Genomic DNA, 21,160 nt, shown 5'->3' on the forward strand with positions numbered 1-21,160 from the left:
CTGAAGGCATTGATTTAACCACTGGAGTCATATGGATTACTTTTATGCAACCTTTATGTGACTTTTGGAGCTTGTAAGGTCTGGTCACCATTCACTGTATAGACCTACATAGCTGAAATATTCTTCTAAAAATCTGAGAGTAAATGATGAGAGAATTTTCATTTTTGGGTGAACTATTCCTTTAAATTGCTAATTTAAAGGTGAAGTAATTTCTGTGCCTCAAGTGGCACCAAACGGAATTGACAAAATAATGATTGTTGTAAAGACTGGGCTGGTCAGGATGCTAAACCCCCCCCCCCCCCCCCAAAAAATAGCAATGTTTTGTTCGCCAGAATGTTTACACTTCAGGGAAATAAAAAAAAAAAAAAAAAATCTATAAATGACTTACTTATAATTGTCTCTGCATAATAAGAGAAGTATTTTAACAATAAATTTACACACTTCACCTTTAAATGAGCAATTATTTTACATTGTTTACTTTATTTTTTTTTTTACAGAATTTACTCAACATTTGCTAATAATCTGTAGATTTTGGAAATGACACAAGGCATAATGACCATTTCTGTTAATCTGCCAATTCAGCTCAGTTTTCGGGCGGTCGATGATTTCAACATGGCTAACTATCTTATGATTAATCGGCCTGACTCATATGGCATTCTTTAGATCAACAGCATAACTTTGGTAAGCTAAGAGCGACAAACTAAGCTCAGACCCAGCCAGATGGATTGTATCTGGGCTATTAACAGCTTTAAGTTTTGTGACAGTTGTCTCTGTGGTTTGCCCTGTGGGGTCTAGCTAAATAATGAGTGTAAACACAACAATTCCTGATGCGGCCTTAACAAGACCCTCTCTGCCTCTACTCTGCCCCACTTCCTGGTCCGATGGGAAAGATCCCATGTTCTTACTGCACCCTCCCAATAACAAATACAGTTAGTATTTGAAAAGAGGAGCCGGCTACTTTGCAATCAGGAGGTGCTGAGAGATGTCTTTCCTGAAAGAGCTGGACAGAGGTGCAGAGATAGGGTGAAAGAGGAAGAGAAAGAGAGAGAGAGAGAGAGAGAGATTGAGAGAGAGAGAGAGAGAGAGAGAGAGAGAGGAATCTAGAAAGAAAGGCTAAATCTAAAATAAAGCTGACTGATTATTCATTTCTTTGCTCAATAGAGGGAGATCAGATCAAGAATAGCACAGCAACTCCTTGGCAGGCAACAGACACTGGGGTCAAACAAGGTTTATTAGCATGAGGTCAAACGTTCACGGGAAGGACAAAAGGACAGAAATAATTTTACTAGATAAAAAAATAGATATAAAGCCCACATCGAAACTGAGAACAGATGGATCACAGTTTATGGATGTGCAATGACACAATTTACAGTATTGGTGAAGTTACTTTGAAACTGTATCTTTTAAAGTCGTTTAACTACACTCACTGAGTACTTTATTAGAAACACTATGGTCCTAATTTTATTTTATTACATTTTACCTTTATTTAACCAGGAAAAAAAATCTCTTTTACAGGAGTGCCCTGGCCAAGATAGGCAGCTGAGTTTGCATATACAATTATACAACAAAGTTGCAACATACAATACTAAATCCAACATAAAACATACAACCAGTTAAAAAATTTACACACCATTAATTCACTCTCTAGGTTACGTAGTAAAATTTTAAAATGACTATAAGACACCAAGTTTTGTAGCTTCATCTCCATCTGGAGAAGATTCCAATCCGAGGTGGCGGCATATTTGAAGGAAGTTTTACCAAGCTCAGTTCTGACAAGGGGCACACAAAAACTGTAACTTGATTGAGAACGTAATGAGTAATTGCCAGGCAATTTCCTTTGAATAAAACAAAGATAAGAGGGCAGATAACCCAATATGGCTTTATATATCAATAAATACAAGGGATGTGCGCTACGACTAATTTGACTGTCGTTTAAACAGAAGTTTTTTAACCGACTAGTCGACTAGTCTAAAGAGAAACCAACCTTCAGAAAACAGTAAAAAAAAGTGTGTTTATGCGACCCATTTAAAATACTTGATCTATTCCAAATCCGATGCTAAATTCCACTGAAAAGGGGCATTTATCTGCGACGTGCTCGCCTTGAATTAAACTTGAAATTAAACTCTGTATCTGCTCCAGATATCCTCTTTTTTTAAATAATATTTGTATTATTAATTCTATTTAAAATATGTAACATTAATATGACAGTAATTTAAGTGCAGCCTCTGTAAAAATATAAAGTCAAACGTAAATTTGTAAAAAATTATGATCAGTTTAATGGGGGGAAATATTAACCGACTAGTAATTCCAGTGTCGACTAGCAGCATCAGAACCGTTTAGTCGACTAGTCTTGCACATCCCTAATAAATACCAGTGCGTTTTTCTTCGAACGTTCAATGAAGGCCAAGCAACTCTTTTGTATAGTTCACAATGGTGTGTTGAAAATTTACAATCAGTTATAAATCTCAGAGTACCATGGTACAAAGCATCCAGAGAGGCGAGAAGGTAAGAGGGAGCATGCTGATACACTACATCCCCATAATCAAAAACCGGTAAAAAAGTAGCGGACACTAGTTTCTTCCTCACACTGAATAAAAAGCAAGACTTATTTCTAAAGTAAAATCCTAACTCTTTCTTGAGTTTTTGCCTCAAATAATTAATATGTAAACCAAAACGTAACGTGTTATCGATAATAATACCAAGGTATTTGTACTCCGACACTGATGTAATCTGACTCCCCTGAGAAGTCCACAGAGCAATGGAATTTTCTGAAGAAATTTTTGAGTTTGAGAAAAACATGCATTTTGTTTTTTCAACATTTAAGACCAGCTTCAAAGCACAAAACCTATTTTGGATGATATCAAAAGCAGATTGTAAAAAAGCCACAGATTGCTGCTTAGAGGGAGCTGGACAATAAATAATAGTATCATCTGCGTAAAAATGAAACCTTGCATTATCAATATTAAAGTCAAGACAATTTATATATATACTGAATAATAGCAGCCCCAACACAGATCCTTAAAGGACTCCCTTAACAACCTCCATAGGATCTGACTGAATACCTTCCACCTGTACACATTGGGTTCTTCCCTTTAAATAAGCAGTGAACCACAAAATTAAATTTTCTGATAGTCCTACCCATCTAAGCCTATTTAATAATATGTCATGGTCCACAGTGTTGAAGGCCTTTGATAAATCAATAAAGAGACAAGCACAATGTTGCTTATCTTCTAAATTTTAATAAAGTGCCAGATGTGGTCTTCTGCTGTTGTAGCCCATCTGCCTCAAGGTTCGACGTGTTGTGCATTCTGAGATGCTATTCTGCTCACTACAACTGTACAAAATTGTTATCTGAGTTACCGTAGCCTTTCTGTCAGCTCGAACAAGTCTGGACATTTTCTGTTGAGCTTTCTCATCAACAAGGTGTTTCCATCTGCAGAACAGCCGCTAACTGGATGTTTTTTGTTTTTGGCACCATTTTGAGTAAACTCTAGAAACTGTTGTGCTTGAAAATCCCAGGAGATCAACAGTTACAGAAATACTCAAACTGGCCCGTTTGGCACCAACAATCATGCCACGGTCGAAATCACTGAGATCAAATTTTTTCCCCATTCTGATGGTTGATGTGAAAATTAACTGAAGCTCCTGACGCGTATCTGCATGATTTTCTGCATTGCACTGCTGTCACACGATTGGCTGATTAGACAATCGCATGAATAAATAGGTGTACAGGTGTTTCTAATAAAGTTCTCAGTGAGTGTACATTCAAGCTACTCTTTTAGCTAAGTAATATCCTATATGTTCTTCTTTTACTAATTCTTGCAGAGATACAAATTAATCTGTGAATAGTTTTTGTGAATGATTCAACACTTGATTTACATTAACTGTCCGAATGAACCAATTCGCTAAAATAATCGAACTTCCCAAAGTTATAGAAGAGGACCATATAGAGGTGCAAACAATGTGACATAAAAGTGATGCATTGCTTTGTCATGCAACACTGCTACTTGGTGGACAAAACAAACTTGTTATTGGAAAAGGGTAAGGGTCTACAGCTTTACTGAAAATCTATTCTTGTTTTGAAAACAGAAGTTTTGTCATGCTACTGAAAAACTTAGACAATAGTGTTAGTGTTGCTACGCAAATACATAACACAAATCTTACTATTTTCAAGAATTCCTGGTTGATCAGGTGTGTGTAATTCTGGCACAAAGAAACTGCACATTTCTGAAAATTATCATACCTCTTTAAATTAAAGTGAAAGAATCTGTGGTAGGCTGAGTGTTTCAAAATTGTTCCTGGAATCTTTCAGGTAATGACACTCAGCAGTATGAGCTCAGTCAAGAACAGCTCTTAGAAACAATTTTCTTTTCATGAAATATCTCAAAAGCACTTACACCAAGTACCAACATGATCACACAGGAAGTCGGCATGTTGTTGTTTCCGAGAGTTCTGGTACCCTAGGATTGGCCACATTCTGCCGAATCACCGACAAGCACCATCTCCTATCAGACATTTTTGCATCAGCTCCAGTTTACCTTCCCCTGTGGCGCAACTGAAAGCATGTTGCATCAGCTGCGTGGGTGACCTGGGTTTGGATCCCACACTGAAACCAGGAAGTTATTGCATTCGCATAATCAGTGAGCATGATTCGGAGTTTCAATTTTTTTGCCTCTGACATTAGATAATTACTCCATTGATGGTTAGGTTTAGGTTTGGGGTTTGGATTGGGAGGTACATGTTATAAAATATGCATTCCTCTTCACTGTATCACAGCCTGTACAGCAGAAAAAAAACCTTGCTTCACAATTCACTTTTTGGTGGACATTACACCCAGAAAATGAGAAGGAAATAGCTGCAGGAAGAGCTCCAAAAAGGGGCGGGAGCTCCAAACTACCAGCAAAGATACAGGGAGCCACTAACCTAACCCTGTCACTAACCCTAACCGTGTGTGGAAGTGATGCCCCTTTTTTGGAGTTGGCGCAATCCCCTTTTGTAGTAACCCCACCACTTCTGGATTAACCCCGTCCTCTCCTGGAGATTCTGCCCCCATTTTAAGATCTCTGGCCTGCAGCTACACCTACTTTAGGAAAATGGAGCTCACATGTGCCCATAAACCCAACAACACTTACCGCTTTGGCCATTGGGGGAAGTATTTCATATTTTGGATTTTAGCTAAAGAATAGTCAACCTTCTGTTTCCGATTTCACTGTGAGATCAGTCTGTACACACACCTTGCAGGTTGTTTTACCACAGCAATTATACTGTATATATATTACTCTATGAGGGAAAGACACAGAAGCAAACAACAGTAGCTGGCAATAAAGATATGTAGATAACCCTGTTTCACGGCCGGCCCACTGGGAAAAGTCCCGGTTCTCCCTATGGCGAGTCCGCCCCTGGAGGGGAGGTCAAGTCTTGTGGTTAGCTAATGTTGATAACTGAGATTTGACACTTTGCATCTGCTAGTATCCAATACATTTTTCCCTGAATCTCTTTTAACAGAGAAAATATTATGAAAAATCACAACTTAATTGGTCAGTAACCACAAGCCACAAAACACATTGTGACATATTTAAAATCAATATATTGAGTCAAACACACTTTAAGTAATAGTTCCCCCAAAAATGAACACTTTTGAAAATATAATTTACTGACAACTCGTCATTTGAATATCTAATCTACTGAGTATGCTTCTGTGTCTAAAATAAGACATTTACTGTATATACCTTTGTGACTTAAGTGAAATTATAATATTTATAAAATTACATTTGACAGAAATTAAATTTTTGGGTGAGCTGTTTAGATGAGTTTATTAGGAGTAATTATTATTAATAATCATTGTTCATATCTACATAATTATAGTCGCCCCAGTATTCAAAGTGGCTAGGGTTACTTGTAATCAAGGCATATAATGCAGAACTGATTTGGTTGAGTCACAAAACAATATAAATGTCTTCTTTTAGTTTGTAAATTATGATATATCATACACAGAAGCATTCTATTCTGAAACACCATACAGATCTGTTTTTGCACCTGCTATTTATTTCCTCTGATGTTAACCATGAAACTATAAACAAAGGCCTTTAACGGTTGTACATGTTACAGAACAAATAACAAAAGCTTGCAGGAACTGTCTATAAAAAAAAAAAAAAAAAAGTAAAAAAACAAACCTACTGTAAAATAGGCCAACATATCAGTAAGTGGCAGTTCATTGGAAATTTGGGAACATATGAACATAATCCTGATATTACCCAGACAAATTCTCCCTCAAACAGTCTTTCCTGTCCTAGAGTGACAGTTTAGTGGAAAAAACACATTCATTTTAGTAAAAGACAAATGTAATTACAGACTTACAGCATTCTGGTCTTGCTTGGTCCACATTAGCCAATATGAAAAAATATTTTATCACAAGAGATGAACATTATGGATATTTTCCTCTAAGCCTGGCTGCTTTAAGCATGACTTCAGTCTGATGGAAGTGGTGCTGGGGATGGGGTAGCCTCACTAAACTTTTTTACTGCCAAGATGCGCCTGGCTGTTCAAACAGCAGAGGCTTTTAACATTAGAACATTGGGCAACTGAGAGGGAACTAATTCAATTGGTCTCCAACCTGTTCTGTGTGATGAATAAGCAGGTAACTAGGCAGGACACAAACTTATGGTGCCCTTTTGAGGATCATACACCGTTACTGACCATTCTGTCCACTGATTTTGCCTTCTGACTGTCCAATGTATTCTCATTACTATTCATACTCAAAGTGTAGTTCTAGCACACAAACATTAGTTTTGGATAGACACTACTACGTACAATATAAACTGTACGTAGAAACCCTTCTACATACAGTGTATACAGATATACACAAATGTTTACAAATCCTCTGTTTAGGTTCAAAGAATAAATCACATTAGTGAGACACACATTAATATAACACTATAACATCGATGGTGCGTTTTAATTGAATGTCATATTTGTTGAGCTATGATGATAATTAAATGTTATGACTTTATATCAGACCATCTGGATTTCATGCTTCAATGATTACATTTCACCATACAAAACCTGCAAATTACTTCACTTGAAAGTACTGTCTGGGTTTCATTTAAATAAATTTGCCATTAAAAATGTCTATCTTGAGCAATATTCCTCCATTATTTACTGATGAATGAGAGACTAGTATTAGTATTGAACTCTGTCACCTACAGCAATGTTCTACCAAGGTACCAGGAATACCGGTTCTGACAAGTTTTTAGAAAAAGGACAGATGATTTGTAAGTACCTGAGGTTGTATATATGTAAATGGTTTGCATTTTAGAAGCAATCACTTCTTGTCTATCCTAACATAAAAAAATAAATAAAATGAACATGGACATTTTATGCATGAATACTTCAGAATACTAATGCAATCACGTAGGACTGTCTTGTTCTGTATCAGACATTTTCTGTTGTTCTAGATTCAAAGCTAGACTGACAAAAAATAATTAAATGATTAAATATTCTGTATTTAAAGGTGAAGTGTCTAATTTCTGCGGCATTACCATCACCAAGCGGAACTGCACAAATTATTATTATTTTCAAACAGGTTTCACGAACACTTGCCCTGTCTGGCATTGGTTGGCGCAACCAAAATTCCACACCAATGGCCAGACTTGTTCGAGCTGACAGAAAGGCTACGGTAACTCAGATAACAATTTTGTACAGTTGTAGTAAGCAGAACAGGATCTCAGAATGCACAACACGTCGAATCTTGAGGCGGATGGGCTACAACAGCAGAAGACCACATCTGGCACTTTATTAAAATGGAGTCCTTAGATGATAAGTGTCAGTTTGATACTGTATGTTGGGCTGGTTGGGATGCCCCTACAAACAGAGCCAGCTTGATCTCATGAAAATTATGTGACTGTGGCAACATTTTTGCATAATGATATCACGGGGTACCTTACATATATTGCGGCAGTTCCTAGTTCCTAGAAGTGAGTTAAATGTTCTCCATAACAGATGAAGTTTTTAAGGTTAATGCTCTATCGAGTTTTAAATCAACAAAACCTACCTCCGTACCCTAAACATTAAACCTAAACCTATCTGATAGTGTCATAAAAAGCAAATGTGACTTGAAAAATGAAATGGCTGAAGCAACCATGCCATTTTATGAACACTTTCGACTCACATGCTCTTCAGGACTCATACTCCAGTCCTTTACATCACAAGTGCAACGCACTATCAGTTGAGCTACCATGCAATTTGACTGAATCTGAACAAGCTTGTAAATGTAGTTGGTTATGTAATGCAAACATAAACATTTTAAAGTGTTTAGCTGAGGAACAGGGCGAATTGTAAGAGTTTATTTTTTATTTTTATTTATTTATTTATTTTCTCCCCAATTTGGAATGTCCAATTCCCAAAGCGCTCTAAATCCTCATGGTGGTGTAGTGACTCACTTCAATCCGGGTGGCAGAGGATGAATCTCAGTTGCCTCTGTGTCTGAGACAATCAATCCGTGCATCTTATCACGTGGCTTGTTGAGTGCGTTACCGCAGAGACATAGCACGTGTGGAGGCTTCACGCTATTCTCCACGGCATCCACACACAACTCACCATGCGCCCCACCGAGAGCAAACCACATTATAGCGACCATGAGGAGGTTACCCCATGTGACTCTACCCTCCCTAGCAACCGGGCCAATTTGGTTGCTTAGGAGACCTGGCTGGAGTCACTCAGCATGCCCTGGATTCGAACTCGCGACTCTAGGGGTGGTAGTCAGCGTTTTTACTCGCTGATTATCTGATAATCTGCTGTTTTACCAGTGATTTGTGTGATAGGGAATTAAAGTCATTGTTGTTGTAGCGCCTCTAGTGTTCATTTCACCAGGACACTACCACAATACATACAGTACAACAAGGCACATACATCTTATTTAGAAAAAATGATTTTATGAGATTAGGTTGACAAAAAATGTACATATACAAAACGGAATTTCATAAATAATGATTTCAAACTTCCCCCATCTTCCATTGGTTGGACAGATAGCCCTGCCCTAAACTCATGCCATTGGTTAAGCCAATGTTGCTGTGTCGGGCTGGTTGGGATGCTCAAACAAATAGAGCAATTCTTTGATATCGCCACAGTTTGAACACTTTTCGGAGGGAAACATTCTACAAATTGCTTAAAGATGACTCTGCATATTAAGATGGAATAGGAGAAAATCTTTTAAAGGAAAAGTTCACTAAAAAAGGAAAATTCTCTCATCATTTACCCACCATCATGCCATCCCAGATGTGTATGACTTTCTTTCTTCGGCTGAACACAAACAAATATTTTTAGAAGAATATCTCAGCTCTGTAGGTCCACACAATGTGAGTAAATGGTGATCAAAACTTTGAAGCTCCAAAAAGCACATAAAAGTAATCCATATGACTCCAGTGGATTAATCCATGTCTTCTGAAGCAAACTAATCAGTTTTGGGCAAGAACAATTTCATTGTACATCTTGCCATTGCAGTCTCTAGGCACGAGTCTTATGGATTACTTTTATGCTGCCTTTATGTGTTTTTGGAACTTCAAAGTTTCAGAGTTCTGAAGAAGAAAGTCATAAACATCTGGGATGACATGAGGGTAAGTAAATGATGAGAGAATTGTCATTTTGGGGTGAACTATTCCTTTAATGTCGAAAGAATTACACACACCAGACAAACTGTTTTAAAATTCTGAATTGTGTCAAAACGAATCCCTGCACATTAAATTAAGCCATACTTAATTTGTGACCATTCAGCATTGGTCCTTTTATTTGTTCTGACTGATCGTGAATCGACCAAAATTCTGAGAGTGGCAATGTGCTTTACAAGGAACGGTCCATTATATCAGTACACCGTGTCCACATAGTAGGCTGACCAAGGCAGGTGAGCCAAGTAAGAACTACCTGTCTCCCTTGGTATTGACTCAGGGCAGGTATTTAATCCTTTCTTAACAGTGTTTCATGCTTCAGTGGAGAGGCGGCCGTGTGTCTCTAAAGAGACCAGGGCAGGCATCCTGGAAGTCGAATTAATGACTTCAATAAAAGTGCCACATTTTCCACTCAAATGCCCAGTCAAGAGTTTTATTGGTGAGGTTTAATTTGGCTTAAATTGGCCTGCTCCTGGGCATGGTCACAAATGCTAATCACCTTTGCTCCAAATTGCAATTAGAAAAGGTATCAGGACAATATGTTTTCTGAAGACAGAAATAGTGTGTAATAGTGTAGTTGTCTTGTAAAAGGGAGGGAGACATAGTTCACTCTGCAAGGTTCATGCTGTTTTATATAAAGCACAGAGGAAACACCTCCACATCTCATTTGGTGCATCTGGTCCACTTCTGCTATTGTTCTGTTTCATCTGCAATTGTGTTGACAGGCAGTAACTTGGCAGCAGTTTAGCGTTCAAGAGGAAATTACTGGCACCTGCTTAGCAAAAACCAGTGATGTTTGAAAGGAAACTCTAGATGCAGATTCATGCTGAGAAAATACTTCAAAGTAGAGAAGGATTAGTTTATGTGACACTGAAGTGGCCAAATAGTTTAGTAGGGTCAAAATAGGGTAAAGAGTTGAAAAACACAATGAAAGAGTGAAGAACGTCAAGATTGATTCATATAAATGTGAAAATATTCTTTAACCCTTCTGTGCTGTTACCATTGAAGATCCAGTATAGCTGTTACTGGGTCAAATTTACAATTCAGTACATGACAAATCACAGCTCAAGTATCACAATTTGCTGTTTGTGCCTGAGTGTGTGTGAGATAGTGACAGTGAAAGCATTTTACATTGCCATTTTCAGATTACTTTTGAGGAGGATGTCATGAAGTTGGCTGGAAAGTTGACATTATGTTCTAGTTAATCTGTGTTAAGTCTAAAACAGGTCTAAATGACCCAAAACAGCATGTAAGGGTTTTAAATGACCCAACATTCCTTACAAAAGTGTCTTCTAATGAATCCCATAATAACTGAGATTACTGTCATTTTGACCTCAAGCACCATTTTTATGTTCTTTTAAGCTTAAGAAGTTTCATTTGGTGTATCTGTGAATTATTTTGTGTTTGTTTTTGTGTGTTTTCGCATAAGTGTGTGTCTACATAAGAAACAGAGAAATCAGGAAAACAGTTGCGGGTCATTTTGCTCCCTTATGCAATATATAGTGTACACATTGAGTTTAACATATTTGCATAGTTTCAAATAAGTTCAAGTGTTTTGTACACAATTAATTAATTATACAGACCACCCATTTACAAGTAAGCCATTCGTAGGTTTATTTCCCTGAAAGGTGTAAGCTCTGTGGCACCATCAAAATTATTGCTCTTTTGTTTTGTTTGTTTGAGCATCCTGACCAGCCTGACATAGCAACACTGGCTCAACCAATGGCATGAGTATGGGATGGGACGATCTGTTTGTCAACCAATGGAAGATGGGGAAGTATTTAGGAAAACAGTCATTAAGCCAGTTTACATGCACACCTGTACAGTGATAGCTCCTAATAAACCTACGTTTATGAGATTTGAAATAATCTATCTATTTTCTGCTTTTGACCTCAAACCATGAAGAGACATGCGCACAACACTTGCGCACATTGAATAAGCTTTGGATAAGAACATCGGATAAGATGTTTACATGCAATGCGGAATCAGGATAGTGGTGAAAAATCTACCCATGTCTATCAGTTTATTCTTACGCTGTTTATGATTTTACACTGATAAAGGAAATCCGTTTAATGCAATTACATGACCACACATGTTGTTGGCTTATTAAGCATAATCCAGCCTGATCTCATGAGATTTACACGACACCGCAGCAACATTTTTGCAAATCAAAATTATGTGATTCATTACACATTTGGCTGCAGTTCACCAGTGAAATGTCCAGCGCTTGACGCCAAAAGCAAATTAAATTATGTTGTAATCAGACAAGGTTTTAAGGTGAATTTTAGATGGATATTTTAATGAGTAAAACATACCTCCATAACCTAAAACTTTAGCCTAAACCTAACAAATAGAGTTCAAAAAGATAAATGAGAAGTGAACAAAACAGACATCCTTTCCCTAAACCAACCCCTAAACCTAACTGATAGTGTTTTAAAAGCAACATGAAAAGCACATTTACTGAACCAATTACATAATTTCACATCTATGGTACTTTCACTTTACTTTCACTTTCGTTTCGAGCGTCCTTGGCTGGGTTCGAGGCTCGGTCTCAAAGTCCAAAATCCAATACTCTATGAGGTGAGCTAAAGCGCAAGCTAATTATGTTGGAATAAGTGTGTAAATGAAGATGGGTCAGTAATACAAACGTTAAAATGTATTGTTTTTCAAATGAAATGAAGTGTTTTGATATAATAACATAGCAGTGTGTGAGTAATAGAGCAAAATAAGGGTATACAAAGTCATAAACAGCCATAGTACCCATGATTTGTGTGAAAGTGAATAAAACACACAGTTGTTGTAGTGCCTCTAGTGTTAATTTCACAAGGAAACTGCAGCAAAACGTAGAAAGCGGAACATAAAAACTGTTTTGCAAAAATGTAGTTACTGTAACGTTCATTGTATGAGACTAGGTTGGCATTATCGGCGAAAGAACGTGCATGAACGCAGTATTTTGGTGGTGCTAGTGGCGCAGAAAATACCAACTTCAGTGTGTAACAGGTACAGAAAAGCTTTTTTTATGACAGCTTCTTACCCCTGATTTCCTTGAATCAGTTAGGACAAAATCATAAATCAGACTGGGTAGCTTTACTGAATAACTTCTAATAAAAGTCTAACAAGCCTCAAGGGACTAACACAAGGTCCTTCACAAGTCCTTGTTGATAACAATGTTGATAATGAACATACACCTGAAAAAAATTCACAGGAACTATGCCTAAAACAAAAAAGCTCCAAACAACCTGTGAGTTAACCCTGTACCAAAGTGCAAATATGGTCAACTGTGTCCTTGTTTCCAAATTTTAAACAACACCTACAGTTTTTAAAGATTATTGTCTCCTAAAGGTTGTTATCTCCTATTGTGCTATTGACGAAAGCCTGATAAAAGCTATACAGTAGTCATAAAGACAAAAGGAAAAGCTTTAAAAAAAAAAAAAATCTGAGCAAGCTAAATTGTTATTGATGACCTAATGCATCTCCTTATTTCATTCTTGTACGTCAATACTGCCACAAGTGACGCTTGACTAAAAGCTTCTGCTTTTGTCCTTGAAACCACAAGGGGCTACAGCTTATGGATGACACAGGACATGTTAAGTTACATCGTACTGAGTGTGGAGTGAGACAAACAACAACACGCTTCATCAGAGACCTGCTGGGTTGTTAGTGTTTTCACTTTTAAACATAACCCATGTGACATGGTGGGAATGTTTATACAGGATTCTACTGATACAGCCATTCCAAACTTCAGCTGAGATAATCATGATCCACAGTGAGGCTTGCATTCTGAGAAGTGAGATGGGAATGTAAGATAAGCAAATGCCTAATGGTGTAATAAGATATAGCTTGAAATATGGCATATTACTGCTGATGTGGGTGTCAAGTGGGATCAATCTGCTCAGATACACCAATTTACTTAGCATGCTGTGCACTTTATGACACTTTTCATGAATAGGCTACAAAATTGGGCAAAGTCCCCCCCCAACTAATAGTAAGTGAAAGCAGGTGCTTAACCTTTAGAATATGTTGATCATTCAATTTAGATGAGCTGTTTTACTGTCCATTAATTTTATATGATGTTTGGAATGTTTTGTCAATATTACCATAATTTGGGTCTAAGTAAAGATTAAAACCCTGAGAGCCCCCATTCAGTAGGGGCTAGCTAGTTTGATTTGTAGCTATTGATATAAACATAAATTTCCCATAAAGTGCAAATATCACTGCAGCATTTTTATTGTGTTTATTTAGAGTCCCACAGACACCCTACACCTACCCCTACCCCTAACCCTAACCCTGATTAATTGCATTAAAACTATGGCTTCCGCCAAAAAAACATGGTTACCACAATATTACTATTGTAAAACCATGGTTAATTTTTCCCGGATCAAAAATTTCTCTCAACTCCCAACCGTCACTGTTACCACATCACTGCGAGGCAATACACCATTATATTCATTTTTATTTATAATTATAAGTAGCATTAAAGTAAATATTAAGAGTGGAAACAGGAAACAGGATGGGTAAAAGTGGGACAAAAGGGGGTCGACCAATTGTTGATTCTGCCAATACCGATGGCTAAGGTGGTGCAAAAGGCAGATAACTGATTAATTGGATGATTTAAAAAAAATAATAAAAATTACAGAATGATAAAAAAAATAAATACAAAAAATAGTAGTCTATGTAGGGTACAGACATTGAGGCTACAAGAGTTCAAAATGAATAAAATCCCAAATGCAGTTTATTGGGTAACTAAAATCTCAATAATAACTAGAAAAATTAAGATTTGATGCATTACGGGGGACTTTAAACAAATTCAAAACTCTTATTTTGAAATGACAGAGACTTGGCTAACTTACAATGCTCTATATGCAAGTCTTCACCAAATTACACATTTTACAGTCTATATATTCACCAGATGAAGAGTTTATAAGTATATATTTCACCAGATGAGGTTAAATGATGGACAGGGGGCCTGGGTAGCTCAGTGGTAAAGATGCTGGCTACCACCCCTGGAGTTCGCTAGTTCGCTAGTTCGAATCCCAGGGTGTGCTGAGTGACTCCAGCCAGGTCTCCTAAGCAACCAAATTGGCTAGGGAGGGTAGAGTCACATGGGGTAACCTCCTCATGGTTGCAATAATGTGGTTCGTTCTCAGTGGGGTGCATGGTGAGTTGAGCACAGATGCTATGTCTCTGTGGCAACGCACTCAACAAGCCACGTGATAAGATGCACTGGTTGATGGTCTCAGACATTGAGGCAACTGGAATTCATCCTCTGCCACCCAGATTGAGGCGAATCACTATGTGACCATGAGGACTTAAAAAGTGGAAAAATCCCCCCCAAATAATTTTTTGGACAAAAAGCAATATATCAGTCTACCTCTAAATCGAAACTGGTTCAGTTTGTCTTCAATTTCTGTATTTCCACCAGACTATTTGGCTATGTTCACACAGTCAGTGTTTGGGATTGACAACCGCATTTACTTACAGGTGTGAGTCTTGAAATGTCTTGCTCATACATCTTATAGTAGCAGCTTGAATCACAACCGTATTTTAACAGCTGTATCCATAGTGACAGTGACTGAAGTAAATATTACAGATGGTGACGTGCATGTCTTATCACAATACTGCCACGCTATTAAATAAACAAGTACAAATGAGGTGTGAGTTCATTCATCAGATCATAATTAACCGACAGTGGCTTTGAATGTTTTTTAATTGGGTGCAGATTGCAGCATTTGTCTTGCGGCTCGCGATCACGAGCAGTTTCAGTGAAAGAAAGCAGTTGGATCTTTGGATGACACGTAGCTCATATCTCTGTCTCTGTGAGTTAACAAAACCCCTCATGACTAACACAAGACATACGCGTGTACAGCGCAGCATGGCTTTGCAGCATGACATGACAGACAACTAGTTATTCAGTGCGGTTCCTTTCACACAGCACTGGTTTGCCGAAAATGCGTCTGTGAATCCTGAAAATTTGCTGGTGTCAGTTCGGTTATAGAATGCGGTTGTCACTCTTGTAAATAACTGACTTGTGTGTGAACGTAACCGTATTAAGCACTCAAAACAGGACTGACAACCGTATTCTGCTGCTGTGTGAACGTGGCCTTTAAGTGCCAATAGCCACGCTGTGTGGCAGGTGCTATTTACACCTAGGGTAGTCTTGCTAAGCATCATAGGTCTAGGGTCTATTCACCTTATTCCACCCAGCCCCTTTTCCACGCTCTGCTCTTCCGAATTTTGTCATCTAACTTCCTGTTTGTATTGGAGCTACTGAGAAGAGTTAATCAAAATGGATTACGTGTGGGAACACAGAAAGTATTTTCCCCCAAAAGTTGATGGTGTGAGTCTACAGCACCCCTTTACTACGTGAAAATGCTACTGAGGTGTTTTTTCTGTCAAGTTTAAATATTCGTTTTTCCCACACCCGCAGAGGTAAATCGGACCTGGCAGATCACATTCAGACAGATATGACTCACTGCACTTTTTCATAATACAAGCATTTAATTGTTATACGTGTAATTCTGCTTAATTTTTAGGTTTCAATTAGGTAATAATTTGTGTTAAAATGTGCAGTTGGTATGACACTTCCAACAGTGACAGCTCGTATTATTACACATGCAAGTTCATAACATTAAAGAAAATTGCATTTGTACTTTTTAAAATTAATTTGTCAACCTACATTTTTTAGAGGCTTAAATGTGATTAAAATGGCTGTAAATGGAATATAAAATAAAACAAACACTTTCACATGTGTATGTGTGTGTGTGTGTGTGTGTGTACAGGTTTGGGTGGTTTACAAGGACATTTTTTTACAAACTGGTAATTACAAGGGTATTATGCTATAAATGTGGTTTATGAGGACATTTCTGGTGTCCCAATAATTAAAATCACTTAAAAAACATACTAAACGATTTGTTTTGAAAATGTAAAAGTGCAGAACGTTTTTTGGGAGGGTTAGGTTTAGGGGTGGGGTTAGGGGATAGAATCTATAGTTTGTACAGTATAAAACTATAGTTGCACCCCTCCCCTTGTTTAATGCTCAAAAAATCTACATACCTTTATAATAATGCAAAAGGTATATGACATGAGAAGATGGTCAGAGGTGTCATACGAGACATTTTAAATAACTTTGTGTTGTCTCTTGGAGACATGAGCACAGGCACATTAGTACATCCACAATGAAGGTAGGGTCTTGTGTATTTATGAAGGTACACTTTAAAATCTCCCCACTCTGCTTCCAGTTGTTATGACATCCCTTGAACACTTTAAAATACTCATGATAGCTGTTGACAACTCTATGACCTGCAAATCCACTTCACTAGCTAATTACACTTTGACATCAATACCATAGATATCTATAAAGAATTAATAGAACGGAAGTTCCAAGACAACATTTTCAAGATGGCTGCGTGCTAGTTTCTCTGGCGCATAAAGTAAATAGCCACTTCAACTGGCCAAGAACTGCCCATTTAGACAGGAAAAGCCATCTAACTGACATGTAAGGCGACCAATCACAGTTGGTTTTGTCATTAAGGGGTGTTTAGGGGCAAGGTAATCAGAGATGTATCATACCATAATAAAAGACAGACATGGGGGAAAAATAATTAATATAATAATGCGCAAGTCTCGAGCGATTGCACAGAAAACACATGTGAGAGTAGCAGAAAATGTGTAGAAAGTCTAAGTACAGCACAGAAAACCTCATTATAGAGAATTTTACAGGCATAACTAAGTAAACAAAGCAGAAAATGCAGCTCAGCTCTTGAATATCCTCTTTACTTTCTGCAGCGTACCTCAAACGAAACTCTGAATATCTTTAAAAGATTTGCTATCACTAACCTGGCAAACTTGGGCAAATTCTGTGATTATTTTTTCCTCAAAAGCACTCATTCTATCAACGCGGAACCTTGTGAACACAACTCGGCTTCCAGACGGACTGATAAAACGTCCTGTGTGCCTCTACTTGCAGAAGTTCCATTGAACCTGCCAATCAGATTTGCCCTGAATTTATCGAGAAAGTATTTTCCAGTTTTCTGTGCTATAAGAATCAGTTAGTTAGAGAACTGACTGTGGGTGGTCCGTGGACATGCCATCTGAGGCTGAGACAACACCTAGTGCATATAGTAAATTGGTGTTACACCTTAAACATTTGTTTAATAAGACCTCTTAAGTAAGACCAACCAAAATCACTATTTTAAAGAAACAGTTCACCCAAAAATGATCATTCTCATTCACATCATTTATTCTTTGACATCATTTAAAACATCTCTTACTCGTACGACTTTCTTTCTTCTGCTGAACACAAACTAAGATATTTTAATGGATGTATGATGCCTTTTTGATCATATAAGGCAAGTCAATGGGATCCAAAACTTTCAAGCTCCAAAAAGGACATAAAGGCAGCATAAAGGTAATGCATACGACTTAGGCATGTACTGCGCTCTGCAAATGTGTCGAGCCCGAGGATGTGTAATCGAGCTTCAAATCATGATCGCCAAGGAAACTGCAGATGGTAAGATTTATAGTGGAAGGAATTACATTTTAGTCTGTTTCAAACCCAAAACCCATCATTTCGCTTCAGAAGACATAGATTTAACCACTTGAGTTGTATGTATTACTTTTTTGCTGCCTTTATATCTTATTTTGGAGCTTTGGTTGTGTTCCACACAAGAAAGAAATTCATATAAGTTTGAGATGGCATAAGGGTGAGTAAATGATGAAAGAACTAACCTTTCAGTTCACTCACTTAAAACAAGACTTGTCCAACACATACTGTAGATACCTAATATTGGCATTATATTCATGCTGTACAGCCAGAGGGGAACAGGCTCCCCCAGCTGAGCCTGGTTTCTCCCAAGGTTATTTTTCTCCATTAAATAAAATCTTATGGAGTTTTGTGTTCCTTGCCACAGTCGCCTTTGGCTTGCTCACTGGAGGCCTAAAGACAATAATTTTTTAAAGCATGATTTTCAATTGCTTTATTCATTTAAACTGCATAATGAGGACTTTTAGGACATTCAGGCATTTCCTGTTACAACATAATTTTCTGTAAAGCTGATTTGAAATGATGTGTGTTGTGAAATGCACTATACAAATAAAACTGACTTGACTTTTTGGGTGAACTATTCCTTTAAGGGAAATTTCATGTGTTTTAAACTAGCTAATCTTCATGCTGTGGCAATTTTATGTTAGTTAAAATGTTGGAATTTGCACCTCTAATGCTTTAAAAACAGTAACGAGACACCAATTCCCTAATTCCCCAAACTCTATTAGTGGAAAGTGCCTTATATCTGTGAAAAAGGCTTCCCACATTTTTCCATGAAACTGCATTTCATTTATGGTGAAAGCTAAAAGGCTGACCGCAAAGAGCATTATGCAAATAATTAGAACATTAATTAACATCTACCTTTGCTGTGAACCACTTGCAGTAATACAACCATGTGTGGATGTTTCAAACTACAAATTACTTAACATATTTAATTATACACTTAAATGGTATGAGTTCATTAGCAAGTCTGAAGACAGCCACTTGTTGAGCCACCATGCCGCTGGGTTATAGCAATCTGTAGCCCAAACCAGACATTACCCTCACAAAACACCCTTATTAGCTCAGACAGGTGGCACTGGAGAAGACACCTCATTGGTTCACAGAGAGATTACTCTTCTCTTCTCGTCATGCTTTTAATGTTAGTTCTTATCTTGCATCCCCAAGAGGGCAATTACTGTTTGCTCAAAAAGGACTGATTAAATGTTCCACTTGTTTCTAAACAAAACCAAGAGGGAACGTTCCAGAGAACCATTTCACGTGCCACATTACTTTTTGCCATCACCCATGGATGAGATCAGATAAGATTCAGCGAGAAACAAAATCAGCCACAAATTACAGTGAGGAGGAGAGGAGAATACACACAAGTGCAGAGCCATGTATTGAATTCATATTGTATTACAATAACAGCTATTGAGCTGAAACCTAACTGCTTAGATATCCATTCTCATGAATACATTTTATAATTGGCAGCCAAAAATGGATATACAGTCAGTGTGTTTAACCAAAGCAATTATTCATGACAGAATTGAGTGAAAAATATCTGTACACAATGCAGCTGACATGTTGTAAACACTGCCAAGGGACATTTATAGCCTGTTAAATTGCATGTTAAATCGTGAGAACTGTGCTGTACAGTGCAGTTGCAATCAGTATAACCTACATGTGTTCAGCAGAGGAATTTCAGTGGAAAGAACACTCAGTCATCAATCTAAATGCATTAATACATAAACTATTACAAGCCTACTACTACAGGAGAACTGTTGACCTTTACAATTATGCCTCATTGCAAAGGTTAAAATAATGGCTCATTAAAAAGGTTGGCTGTTACCTAAATAAGCAGTATGCTTTAAGAAGCCACTGAAACTGCTAACTTTTATTTTGTTAATGCATCAGTAGCCTTATGTCCAGTTTCACATCACAGTTAGTGCCTTTATAATGCAATAATAGACTAGGAAAGCATTTTAAGAGATGAGTTACTGATATTTCCATTATGTTGCAAACATTATGTTGCAAAATTGTTCCGTTTTATTGTGACACAGCGAAGTAAATAGATGTTATTTTAAATTACTAAACCATTGTTGTGAGAAAACGAGTTTTTTATAGGCTTGTTTTGTCATTGTCAAACACGAAAACGACTTAAGCGAGTAGGCTTGTTTATCTTGACTTGCATGGTCCAAGAAAGAAACACAAAAGTACGATACTCACATTATTGTGTGTCCATAACTCATTCAGTAGCTGCTACCCTCATCCTTTGCCTCTGAAGGTGCCTTTCCGGGTGCCAATTGCAGAGGTGATCTCCGTATCTCCAAACCGCACGCAGCAGAGATAACCCCAAAACAACTCCTGTTTCCCTCATTTGAATGAGGATCCGTACAGATATCGAAAGCCTGCACTATTTACATTAGGACACAACGTCTTGCATGTGTGGTTCATATCAAACCAGCGGACAAGTAGAAATACTTGCGAAGTTGCAGTGTGCGAACTGAAAGTGGCAGCTAGCTGAGAGGTACGGAGAAATGTGACGTATGTCACCGAACACTGACCGTCCCGTTGAAATATTGACTGGGAATTCGAGACGGAATACCTCGAAAATCCAGAGCGAACTGGATGAGAGTTTGTCTCAAAACACATTTTTGGTTTCTTGTTTTTTTGTTTCATCCATATCAGTTAATTTGTTGTTCCTTGCAAAACACATTTTTGCATGTTACAATTACGTGTCAATATAATTAATTAATAATACCATCACAGCGTTCTAGGCACGTTCCTTTTAGGTTTTATTTTTTTTATAACCACAAACTAACCTTCCTAGAACGCTGCACAGAAGTTTTGTGTGACGGTCTAATAAGAACTTATGAAGAACATTATCTATTATTATCAATTATCTTATTTTTTGGTTTTATTTTGCATATATATATATATATATATATATATATATATATATATATATATATATATA

At 37.5% G+C, this 21,160-nt stretch overlaps 1 protein-coding gene across 1 annotated transcript in view; it reads right to left on the bottom strand.

Annotated features, from left to right (window-relative positions):
* LOC127422395 (G-protein coupled receptor 4-like) overlaps window positions 1-20,704 on the bottom strand; it is a 36,018-nt gene extending 15,314 nt beyond the window's left edge. The window contains exon 1 of the mRNA XM_051665887.1: window positions 20,410-20,704. The gene's annotated coding sequence lies outside the window, so the exon portion shown is untranslated. The remainder of the gene's footprint in view (window positions 1-20,409) is intronic.
* Between the last annotated feature and the right edge of the window lie 456 nt (window positions 20,705-21,160).

The sequence above is a fragment of the Myxocyprinus asiaticus genome, chromosome 31 (assembly GCF_019703515.2).
Source record: "Myxocyprinus asiaticus isolate MX2 ecotype Aquarium Trade chromosome 31, UBuf_Myxa_2, whole genome shotgun sequence".
Taxonomy (NCBI): Eukaryota; Metazoa; Chordata; class Actinopteri; order Cypriniformes; family Catostomidae; genus Myxocyprinus; species Myxocyprinus asiaticus.